The sequence below is a fragment of the Microcebus murinus genome, chromosome 4, assembly GCF_040939455.1.
Source record: "Microcebus murinus isolate Inina chromosome 4, M.murinus_Inina_mat1.0, whole genome shotgun sequence".
NCBI classification, from domain to species: Eukaryota; Metazoa; Chordata; class Mammalia; order Primates; family Cheirogaleidae; genus Microcebus; species Microcebus murinus.
Genome location: NC_134107.1, coordinates 12,092,368 through 12,102,704, shown reverse-complemented (window position 1 = coordinate 12,102,704; position 10,337 = coordinate 12,092,368).

Below are 10,337 nucleotides of genomic sequence, written 5' to 3'. Positions count from 1 at the left end.
CTTGGCTCCTGCCCAGATCCGCCTTTGCACTCAGCACCTGCATGTCACCACCAGGGGGCGCTGCACCCCTCCAGCCTTGCCCAGTAGGTTGGCACACAGGGACTCAGGCCCCCAAGCCCCATGGCCTCTAAGTCAGCCCTGCGCCCTCGACTTTGCCTCGTTGCCCTTACAGGGGGTTGCCACCTGGTCCCACTTCCAATGCGCCAGGAGCGGCTCGAGGCTGCCAGGGAGGCAGGCATGGCCCTGGCGCCCACCTTGCCCAGACGGTATTTCTTGATTCCGCCCCTCCAAGATCCCAGGGTCCTGCCTTATTTGGGGGGCTGGGCAAATGGAGCTGTGGGGGACGCCTGGCTGAGACCTGAGGCAACACCCTGTGTCTCTGAGCTTTGGTGCCTTCTGGTGGTCCCTGCCTGGCCGACCCAGGGACCTGGAGTGTTACCTGAGGCCACTCCTAGAAAGCTGAGCTCTGAGCCCTCTGGCGCCTGCTCCTGCCATCCCTAGCAGAAGGCTTTTAGGGTGACCAGGCCTCTGCCCTGGGCTTGCAATTCCAAGCCTCGGGGGCAGAGGATGCTGGGACAGCACTGTGGCCAGAGGGGTCCCAATTGGCACTGCGCAGAACTTTACATGGGGTCAGGAAAATGTCCACTGTCCCCCCCGACACCTTGTTTTTTGGAGCAAGGAAGGAGCTGCTCCCAGTAGCACTCACGGCGGCGGCTGGGCCTGGAGGGAAACAGGCTCGGGTTAGGAATCAGAGCTAGAGAACCCTCACCTTGCTTAGTCCATCTGCAGACCTCTCAAACTGGCAAAGTCCCCCCACCAGCTCCCCCTCCATGACCCCTCTGCAGTGAGGGAAGTCTGGGCACCAGGAACAGGCAGACACTGTTCTGGGGGACCCAGTGTCCTAGCTGCCCACAACCACCTGGGCAACAGGCTGAGCAAGAGGTGGAGCACGGTAGACTCTGGGGGCTGATGCTGCCCGAAGGGGCAGGTGGGACCCGGCCTGATGCTTCCTGGGCCTGCCCCACCCTTCCCCGGGCACAGTCCAGGGTTTCTTGCCCTTCGAACCACACTTGTGATCGGTATTGACTGTGGTGGGATAATCATTAACTGCCACTAGGGGCTGGGCCAACGGCTCAAAAGGCGCTGGGCCCAGGGCGTCCCACTTCCTTCTTGTGTCCCGAGGGCCAGCCAGGCACCCAGGTAAGAGATTTCAGGTCTGTAGGACCCCTGCAGCCCCTTCTTCCCCAGGACGTTCCTGAGTCCAGGCACCTTTCTGCAGGGCCACCAGCCCTTCTGAGGGAGAGAGACGGGATCTGGGCAGCTACTGGGTGACTCTGGGAATGCTCCTGCCTGCTCTGTGCCTCGATTTCCACCTATGGGAGGAGGCAGCTGGAGGAGCATCAGCCCCGTAGAGCTGGGATTCCTGATCACGCACTGCCTCCGCCAGGCCCGGGCACTCAGACCCCACACTGCACAGGATGGGATCTGTGGGAGGGGCGGCTGGGCTTGGAGGGGTGGTCACCAGCTGTGGTGTCTTCTTTTGCAAGCCTGTCCCCCCAGGCACACGGATTCTTGCCTGGGCTCCCTCATCCCATCCAGACTGCTTCCCAAGAGGGAAGACACCACCTTAGGGAGGTTGTCAGGGCAACACAGACCCCAGGGCCCTGCTCTGTGACCTTGGTCAGCCTCCTCTGCCTCTCTGGGCCTGTTTCCAATGGTGGCAAAGGGGGACATGGCGCAACTTTGTTCTAGAAGCTCCCTTTCCTTTCCAGAAGCTGTGGAGTCTCCCAAAATGCCCACTGGGTCTCTGTTGGACCAGCACTGGCTCCTGTCACTGAAACCTGTCTGGGAGGGGATAAGAACGCACTTTAGGCCGGGCGCAGTGGCTCACGCCTGCAATCCTAGCACTCTGGGAGGCCAAGGCAGGAGGATTGCTCAAGGTCAGTTCGAAACCAGCCTGAGCAAGAGCGAGACCCTGTCTCTACTATAAATAGAAAGAAATTAATTGGCCAACTAATATACATAGAAAAAAATTAGCCAGGCATGGTGGCGCATGCCTGTAGTCCCAGCTACCTGGGAGGCTGAGGCAGGAGGATTGCTTGAGCCCAGGAGTTTGAGGTTGCTGTGAGCTAGGCTGATGCCATGGCACTCACTCTAGCCTGGGCAACAAAGCGAGACTGTCTCAAAAAAAAAAAAAAAAGAACGTACTTTATGGCAGAAAGGTCTGCTTCCGGGAACCCGGGTCCGCTCAGAGACCCTGGTCAGCAGTTCCTTCCTCCCTCAACACTGCAGACAGAAACAAGGGTACCAGAGTGGGCGGCTCCCCCACCCCACCCCCCACCCAGGCGAGTGTGCAGGATGGCTCACAAGTCCTGACTCAGGTGAGGGACCAGCAGTGGTTCAGAGAGGTTAAGCTACTGGCTCAAGGTCACCCAGCTCCCAGGCCTCTGCTGGCTTTTAGGCCACTGAGCTACTGAGTGTTCTTCCAGGTGGGCGCCTGCTCACAGCTCTGTTCTTGACGTGCTGCTGGCAGGTTTGTGCATCAGCATCTCTTCAAGTTCTCTGTCATCCGCCTTTCTCCTCCACCTCGCCATCCTCTGTCCCTGTTTTCTCTGTCCCTTCCCTGCTCTCTGCCTGCTCCTCTCATCTGTTCCTTTCCACCCCCTTCTCTCGGTCCTGTCTGCAGCTTCCTGTACGGGGCCATCGTAACGAAACTGGGTATTCAGAAGTCCCTGGAGACTGAGAGATGCCCAGCTGTCCCTTGCTGTCCCTCTGCCCCATGGCTGCAGCAGGGAGAGTGGGCAAAGGGCAGAGGGTGGAGGCCACAGCAGCCAAACCTGAAACTGAGGCCCAGCTCTGGTCGGGAAAGAAACGAGAAAACAAAAGAACTTGGGAACAGAGGGCGTGGGGGTGTTAGAGTGGGCAGAGACTGCCCAGGAGTCATAAATCTGAGCCACTCCTGGCTTTATGAGGCAGATTCGGGGTTGAGCCTGGACTTCGCCCAGGAAGGAGTGCTGGCATCACACAGGGCGCCAGGTGTGGGCCCCAGATGATAAGGAGCCTCAATAAAAAGGCCATGGACCAGGAGCCCAAGTGGGTGGGCGTGGGGTGCTTCCCAGAACCCTGCCCAGGGGACAGGCCAGGCAGGCAGGACCCAGGCCTCCAATTGGCTCCCACCCCCTGTAACAGCAACTCCATGTGGAAGTGCCCACTGGTTCCAGTGGGGCTGCTGTTATCTGGGGTGGGGACCTGTACCTACGAAGGAGGAGAGGCAGCTGCCACCCAGCAAACCGAGGGACCTCCTTGGTGGTGCTCCCCCGCCCAGGATGGCAAAGCATGGAAGCGGGCTGCGGTGGGCTGCTGAGACCGAGTGCACAGGGCTCTGACCTATGAATTGACAGCCAGTGCTCTTGTCTCCCCTCTGGCTGCCAATTCCATAGGTCATAGGTATGTTCGCCTCAATGCCAGCCACCAGGACCTACGGGGCAGGGGCGGGACTGAGGGTGTCCAGTGGTCAACGAAGACCTTGCTACCCCAGAGCAGCACTCAAGGCCCCAACTTTGTCTCGTTCCCACCCTTCCATTTCCCCTTTTGTGAGCCTGGCTGCTTTGGTCCCGCCTGGGCTGCCTGCCCCATCGCACGCCTCTGTGCTCTGCCCATTCTGTTCCTCTAACTGGAACACCCTTCCCAGCTTGTCTGCCACACTTACACTACTAACCGGTTCAAGCTCTGCCCAAGCATATGCTGCCTCTAGGAAGCCTCCTTGCAGCTCACTTGATTCTAAGTGCCGGCCTGGGCACCCCCAGCGCCCTGTGCTGCCCTTGAGCAGGGCACTCGGCAAGCCCATTGCTGTCCTGTGCTCCGTCCTCCCCACCATCTGCACACCCAGTCCCCGGCCCAGGCCGAACCCAGGTGTGTGCACAGTACACGTTTGCTGACAGATCCTGAGCCTCTGTCCTGCCCCCCAAGGCAGCACCCACCGACGTGCAGTGTGGCCAAGGGGTACCAAGTGCTCTGGGCTCCAGTCTTCGTGCTAGAGCCCTCCACCAAGGACAGGGGCCCTCAGCCAGCATCCCCTCTTCGTGCCCCTCTCCCCTCGCTCTTGCCAGTCTCATCTCCCTGCAGCACAGCCCTGACCCCCAGGCTCCCCTGGCCCGGCTGTGGTTGGCGGAGCAGCAACTCCAGTCCCGGGATTCTAAAGAGGGCCCAGGAGCTCCCTCTGGTTGGGGGGGGTCGGCCAACCCCAGCCCATCCCAACCTCCCCCAAACAGCCCCACTTCCCTCTGTTTCTTATATGATGGGGTTATGGGGAAATTTCCATTTGAATAAAAAGTTCTCTGCTCCTAAAAAAGAAAATTTTTTAAATTAGAAACACAGACCTAGGAATAAAGTCTAAATTGCTTAATAACAGGGGATGGCTGTCGAGGCCTTCCTGTGTGCTCGGCACTTGCACGCGTCACCCAGAATCCTCTGGACAACCTTGCAACATAATGTCATGAACCTGTTTGGGAGATGAGGACACAGGTTCAGAGAGGGCGAGCATCTGCTAAAGTCACAAAGCAAGTTGGACCTTCTGCCTCTGAGGACAAGCTCTGGCTGCCTACTCTGATCTCTAAGACACTGTCCCTTGCTCCTTCCCATGGGCGGCTTTGCTCACACTGTCCTGGTTGCTCCCCACACCTGGGCTGCCATCTGCCCCTGCCAAGGCCCAGTGCAGAAGCGTCCCTGCGGGCCCTTTCGGGGATCTGCAGGACCTGCTTCCCTGCCAGCACCTTATCTCACCCCGTGCAGAGTTGAGGGGTGCTTATCTTATCCTCCTGCTGCTCTCAGACTCCTTGAGAGCAAAGTCCACGACTAACTCATCCTCCCTGGCCTGGCTGCCCGCCCCCCTCCAGCATGGTAGGTGTTCAAGACACGCTGGCTGGGTGGCGGGGCACTGGACTCCAACCCTCTTGGGGCTGTTAGGCCCCCGGCTCAGAACGCTGGCATAGGGTGGAAGGGGGTGGCAGGCAGCAGCCAGCCCTGGCCTGGGGTTCCTCCTCCATCTGTCTCTACAGAGCACTGTGGTCCCACAAAGGTCTCAGGTGGCTCTTGAAGACCATGTCACAACCATGAGCAAGGCAGACCCAGCTCCCTCTGACTTGGGTCTTTCACCTTCACTGACCTGTGGCCTTTTCCCAGCAGGCCCTGGGAAAAGGCCCTGTGCACATCTTCCCTAGCCTGAGTCTCATCCCTACTTCCTCTTGGGCCCCCTTGAGACCTGCCCAAGGGCCACTCCTCCCAGACACCTGCCTGTGCCCCGAAGTCAGCTTCCCACCTGCCTACTCGCTGGCTCCCATGATGCTCTGCAGCCTTTGTTCGCACCCGCATCACACCCATCACCCACACCTGGCTCTTCCCCACCAGCCTGTGAACCCCCAGGAGTGGTGGCCACTGACTTTTTGTTTCCTGTAGCCTCAGAGACTGGAATAGAGGAAGTGCTTGATACATGCACACTGAAGAACTGACTGCATGTGTGAATAAGGTTGTTTAAGGAGCAAGCTTCAGACACATGTGGAGTGGGCAGGGTGCTGTGGCCAGCAGGAGGCCATCAGCAAATGCCAGCCATCATCTTCCTCACCACCATCAACATCACACACATGTGAAACGACAACTGACAAAGCTGACTCGGCATCCTGAAAGGATGTGCACATTGATCACGTGCACATTAATCTTATTGGACCAAAAAGAGAGGGCTGATGGGGGAAGCAGTGGTCAGGGTTGGGTGGCCTTGATCAGGAAAGGCTCCCAGGGAGAGGTGAATTTGAGTTCAGCTTTTGCTCAGGTGAAGCCCAGGAACAGGTCACGAGCACTGAGGAGGAAGGAATACTGGGGGACAAAGGTGCTGAAAGGGGACCTGGGGAGGGGGCCGTTAGGATACAGAGGGACATGCATGGCTTGCTTGCTCTTCGGCAAGCCTTACTCCCTGTGCCCACCACTAGGTGGCACCATGCACACCTCTCCCTAGCTCTCCCCATTCCCCACCCGGCCAAGTGTTCCCCAACAGCCCCCCAGTGGCCTGGCCTTTAGCTCACCTGGGAGGGAGCTGTGCCCGGCCTGGACACTGTCCTGGGCTGAGAGCACAGCCTGGGTCCCAGGCGTTCAGCACTCGCCTTCCCCAAAGTGGGGTCCTGGTGCGACCCTTACCAATGCTGTATGTATAAAACATAAATGTATAATGTATACTCATATAATTCTACAATGTGTCCCTGTGTAACAACCCGCAGAGCCCCCCAGATGTGTCCTTCCAGGTCCCACCCCCTCATAGGTCAGCACAATCCCAAGCTTGATGGAAATCACTTCCTCACCTTTCTCTGGCTTCCTGCTCCTGTACACAGCCGAAAGCAGCATGTGTTCACTTGGCCTGGCTCTGTTGTCCTTGTCATCACCGGCTGTGACTGGCTGCTGGAGCTGGGGCTTGTTCTCACCTGGTCACTGCTGTGCAGTGCTCTGTCCTGGAAAGGTAATAGCATTTATTTTTCCGCTTTGCTCTAAGTGGACTTTGGTCGCCCCCGCATTTGGGGTTATCATGAGCAATGCTGCCCGTATCGAAAGCACGGATTCTAGCGCAGAGTGACACTCTAGGAGGGGCTGCTAGGTCACAGCGGTGAATGCAGGACCTGGCCACGTGGTGCCTGAAGGAGGGATACCAGGGCACAGGCCTTTTTGTTTTTCTTTTCTGACAATTATGAAACCCTTAGAAAAGCTACAACAAGCAATAAAAGACAAACGATACCATATACCATTTCCTTGGACCATCAATAGTTCACATTTTGCCATATTTGCTTCCTCTTTCTCACATGTGCACCACACACACACACACACACACACACACACGCACGCACACACGTACTTTCTGAACCATCGGAGAGTAAGATACGTCAGCCCCAACCCTTCACCCTTAAATATTTCAACATGTATCTCCAAAGAAAAATGACATCTCTTACACAACCGCAATTCAGTTAGCCAACTCAGGCCTGGCAACAGTGCTGCAATGCTATTATCTGAAGTGCAGACCACTTTGAAATGTCACTGATCATCCCAATCTGCTGGTCGGGTCTTTTTTTTTTTTTTTTTTTTTTTTGAGACAGAGTCTTGCTTTGTTGCCCAGGCTAGAGTGAGTGCCGTGGTGTCAGCCTAGCTCACAGCAACCTCAATCTCCTGGGCTCAAGCGATCCTCCTGCCTCAGCCTCCCGAGTAGCTGGGACTACAGGCATGCGCCACCATGCCCGGCTAATTTTTTCTATATATATTAGTTGGCCAATGAATTTCTTTCTATTTATAGTAGAGATGGGGTCTCGCTCTTGCTCAGGCTGGTTTTGAACTCCTGACCTCGAGCGATCCGCCCGCTTAGGCCTCCCAGAGTGCTAGGATTGTAGGTGTGAGCCACCGCGCCCGGCCCCTTTCATTGTTTTTTAAGACCTTGATATTTTTCAAAAATTCAGGTCAGCCGTTTTGTAGAACGTCCCTCGTCTTTTCCCCCCTTTACCCCTAATCAAGTCAAATAAGTTCATTATGAAAAATTGGGGCAATATAGAAAAGCAAATGAAAGTTGCCCCAACTCCTACGGTGCAGGTATAGCCCTGCAGACAGTCCTTGTAGACACTCGAGTAAGTGACCCTGCTGTTCCCCATGCTGTGTACACATTAACTCAAGATTCCTGTGAGGGAGGTGTCTTTGCTGTCTCTCTCTTTACAGCCGGTCTCAGAGACCTTGGATGACTTACCAAAGGTCACAGGCAGGAGAACTCAAAGCCCTGGATAACCCTGCTGTGGGGGCCGTCCTATGCACGTAGGGTGGTTAGCAGTGTCCCTGGCCTCCACCCACTAGATGCCAGCAGCAGTCCCCAAAGTTGTGACTACTGAGAATGTCTCCAGAGATTGCCAAAATCACCCCCTGGTGAGAACTACTCTGTGTATGTGTGTCAAGCCAGGTCACACCGTATTCACTTCTGGAATCTTCTTTCCCAGGGATTGGTACTTTGTGGTCACTCTAGTTTCCTTCCATTTCCTTCTCCATCCCATGTCTAATGGTTGCCAGGTGTAACCTATCAAGGACCTCATGTATTGACAAAAAAGACAACCTCATTGCTGTAGTTGTCTTCTATTGCCATAAAACAAAGGGCCATGGTTTAAAGTAACGCCCCCTTTAAAAGCTCCCAGTTCTGTGGGTCGAAGGCTGGGCACATTGCGCCTGGGTTGTCTGGAGTCTCAGATGCTGAAAGCAAGGTGTCGGCTAGGCTGGGTGCTCACCTGGAGGCGCTGCAGAGGAATCTGCTTCCAAGGTCGTTCTCGTGGTTGGCAGAATCCAGTTCCTTGCAGCTGTAGGACTAAGGCCCCCATTTCCTTGATGGAGGTCTGCTGGGGTCCCTCTGGATCCTGAGAGGCTACCCGCATTCCTTTCCACATGGTCTGCTCCATCTTCAAGCCAACAAGGACACATTGAATCTTTCTTGTGTTTTGAATCTCTGACTTCCTTTTCTGCAGCTGACCAGCTGGAGAAAATTCTCTGCTTTTAAGGAGCACATGAGGGCAGGAGGGCCCCCAGGACAGTCTCCCTGTGTAGAGTGTGCCACCTAACACAGCCTGTCACGGAGTAAATCTGTCAGATTCATACTCTCAGGATTACACTGGGTGTGTACACCAGGGTGGTAGATCTTGGAGACATTATGAAATTCTACCTACCACAATGGCCAAAAGGCAAGAGAGGTGTTTCTGGGGGAAATCATGGAACCAAGGGGCAGAGGGCCAGGCCAGATGAGCAGGAGGAGGAGGGGGCATGACCCCAACTCTGGGAAGGGCCCTGCGGTGTTCCTGCCCAACAGGTACTTCTGGGAGCAAGCATGGAGCTCAGACAGACACGGGCCTCAGTGGGGACTCTGGCTTCCAGTCCGCTCTCAGATGGCCCTTCACCATTTTCTGTATTTAAGATGAACATGCAGGTCAGAAGAATGTCACAACTGGGCCAAAAGGGCAGAAAGAGAGAATAGCTGTCAGCAGAGCGGGTGGGCTGGGCACAGCTCTGTGGACCATCACAGACCATGCTAAGCAACCTGCCCAAAGACTTTGATTTGGGGTAAGGAGGAAGGAGGTGTCAGGTCAGCAGAGGGGACTGAATGGTGGCCTTGGGGATGCTGTCTGACCCCTCCTGAGGTGTGGGTGTGAGAGGCTGGGGCACTGGGCCAGAGGCCAGAGGGGATGGGCTCTGTGCCCTGGTGGCTGAGTGTGACACATGGTTGGGGACAGAACTACCTGCCAGCCTCCAGACTGTGAGCCACCCATGGTAAGGCTCAGGGCAGCCCCTGGCCGCAGGGGAATTTAGGGGAGAGGCTATGGCCAGGGAGAGGGAGCCAGAGCAGAAGAACATGGGCAGACTTGTTCTTGTGCACACATGAGATGCAGCCCAGGGACCCCTAGAAATGGCTGGCAGGAACCTGAGCAGACCTGTAGCCCACACCCAAGACCACTGTCACTCAGGCAGCAACACCTGTGCACCTCATTTGTACTCTCAAGCTGCTGAGGCTGGGGGACATCAGGGCTACACCCACCATTTCATTAGTGTAGGGTAAGGGGGACCCCAGCACCCTGCAAGGAGCCTCTGATGTCATCACTGTAGAAGGCAGAATGCTCTTGTGCCAAATAATAAACCACTTCCTGTGGGGTTCCTGTGCACAATCTCTACAGCAAAGGCCTGGGGCCCAAGGCAGGGCCAGGACGGTGTCTGGGCTCCCCAGTGAGTTGAAGGTAAACACTAAGCCCTGTGTTCAGCTGCAGCTCCTGCCCCAACAGTCTCTGCAGGGTGAAGCCAGAGGCTGCTGGGACTAAGACACACATTTAGAAGCCTGGCAGTTGACTATAGTTTTTACCAAAAGCATGTGAGGCCTCTAAGTCTCAGCTCTGCAAGCACTGTGCAGTTACATGTGCACATTGCCCGGCAAAGGTGCAAGCCTGTCCCCAAGGCTGCAGAGCAGCAAAGGGGCTAGAGAGGGCTGGTGAGCTTCAAGGCAGGGAGTTCACGCCAGCCTGCACCTGGGAAAGAGGCTCTGGAATCTCTCTCCTTCTGTTTTTCCACCTGCCAAACTCGCACCTTCAAAAGGTTAGCACGTGGACAGAGCAAGTTATTCAAATTCCGAAGGCCCAGCTTCTCATTCAGCCCAGGCTACCTCGAAGAAAGTCTCTGGACACTCCAGGGCCTCAGGCTTTTTCTCAGTGGGATTTGAAAGCAGCTAAGATGCTGACACTGTCATCTCCAAATTGGGCCATGTCCTGGCTGTCAGATGCCGACAGAGGCCTCTGGAG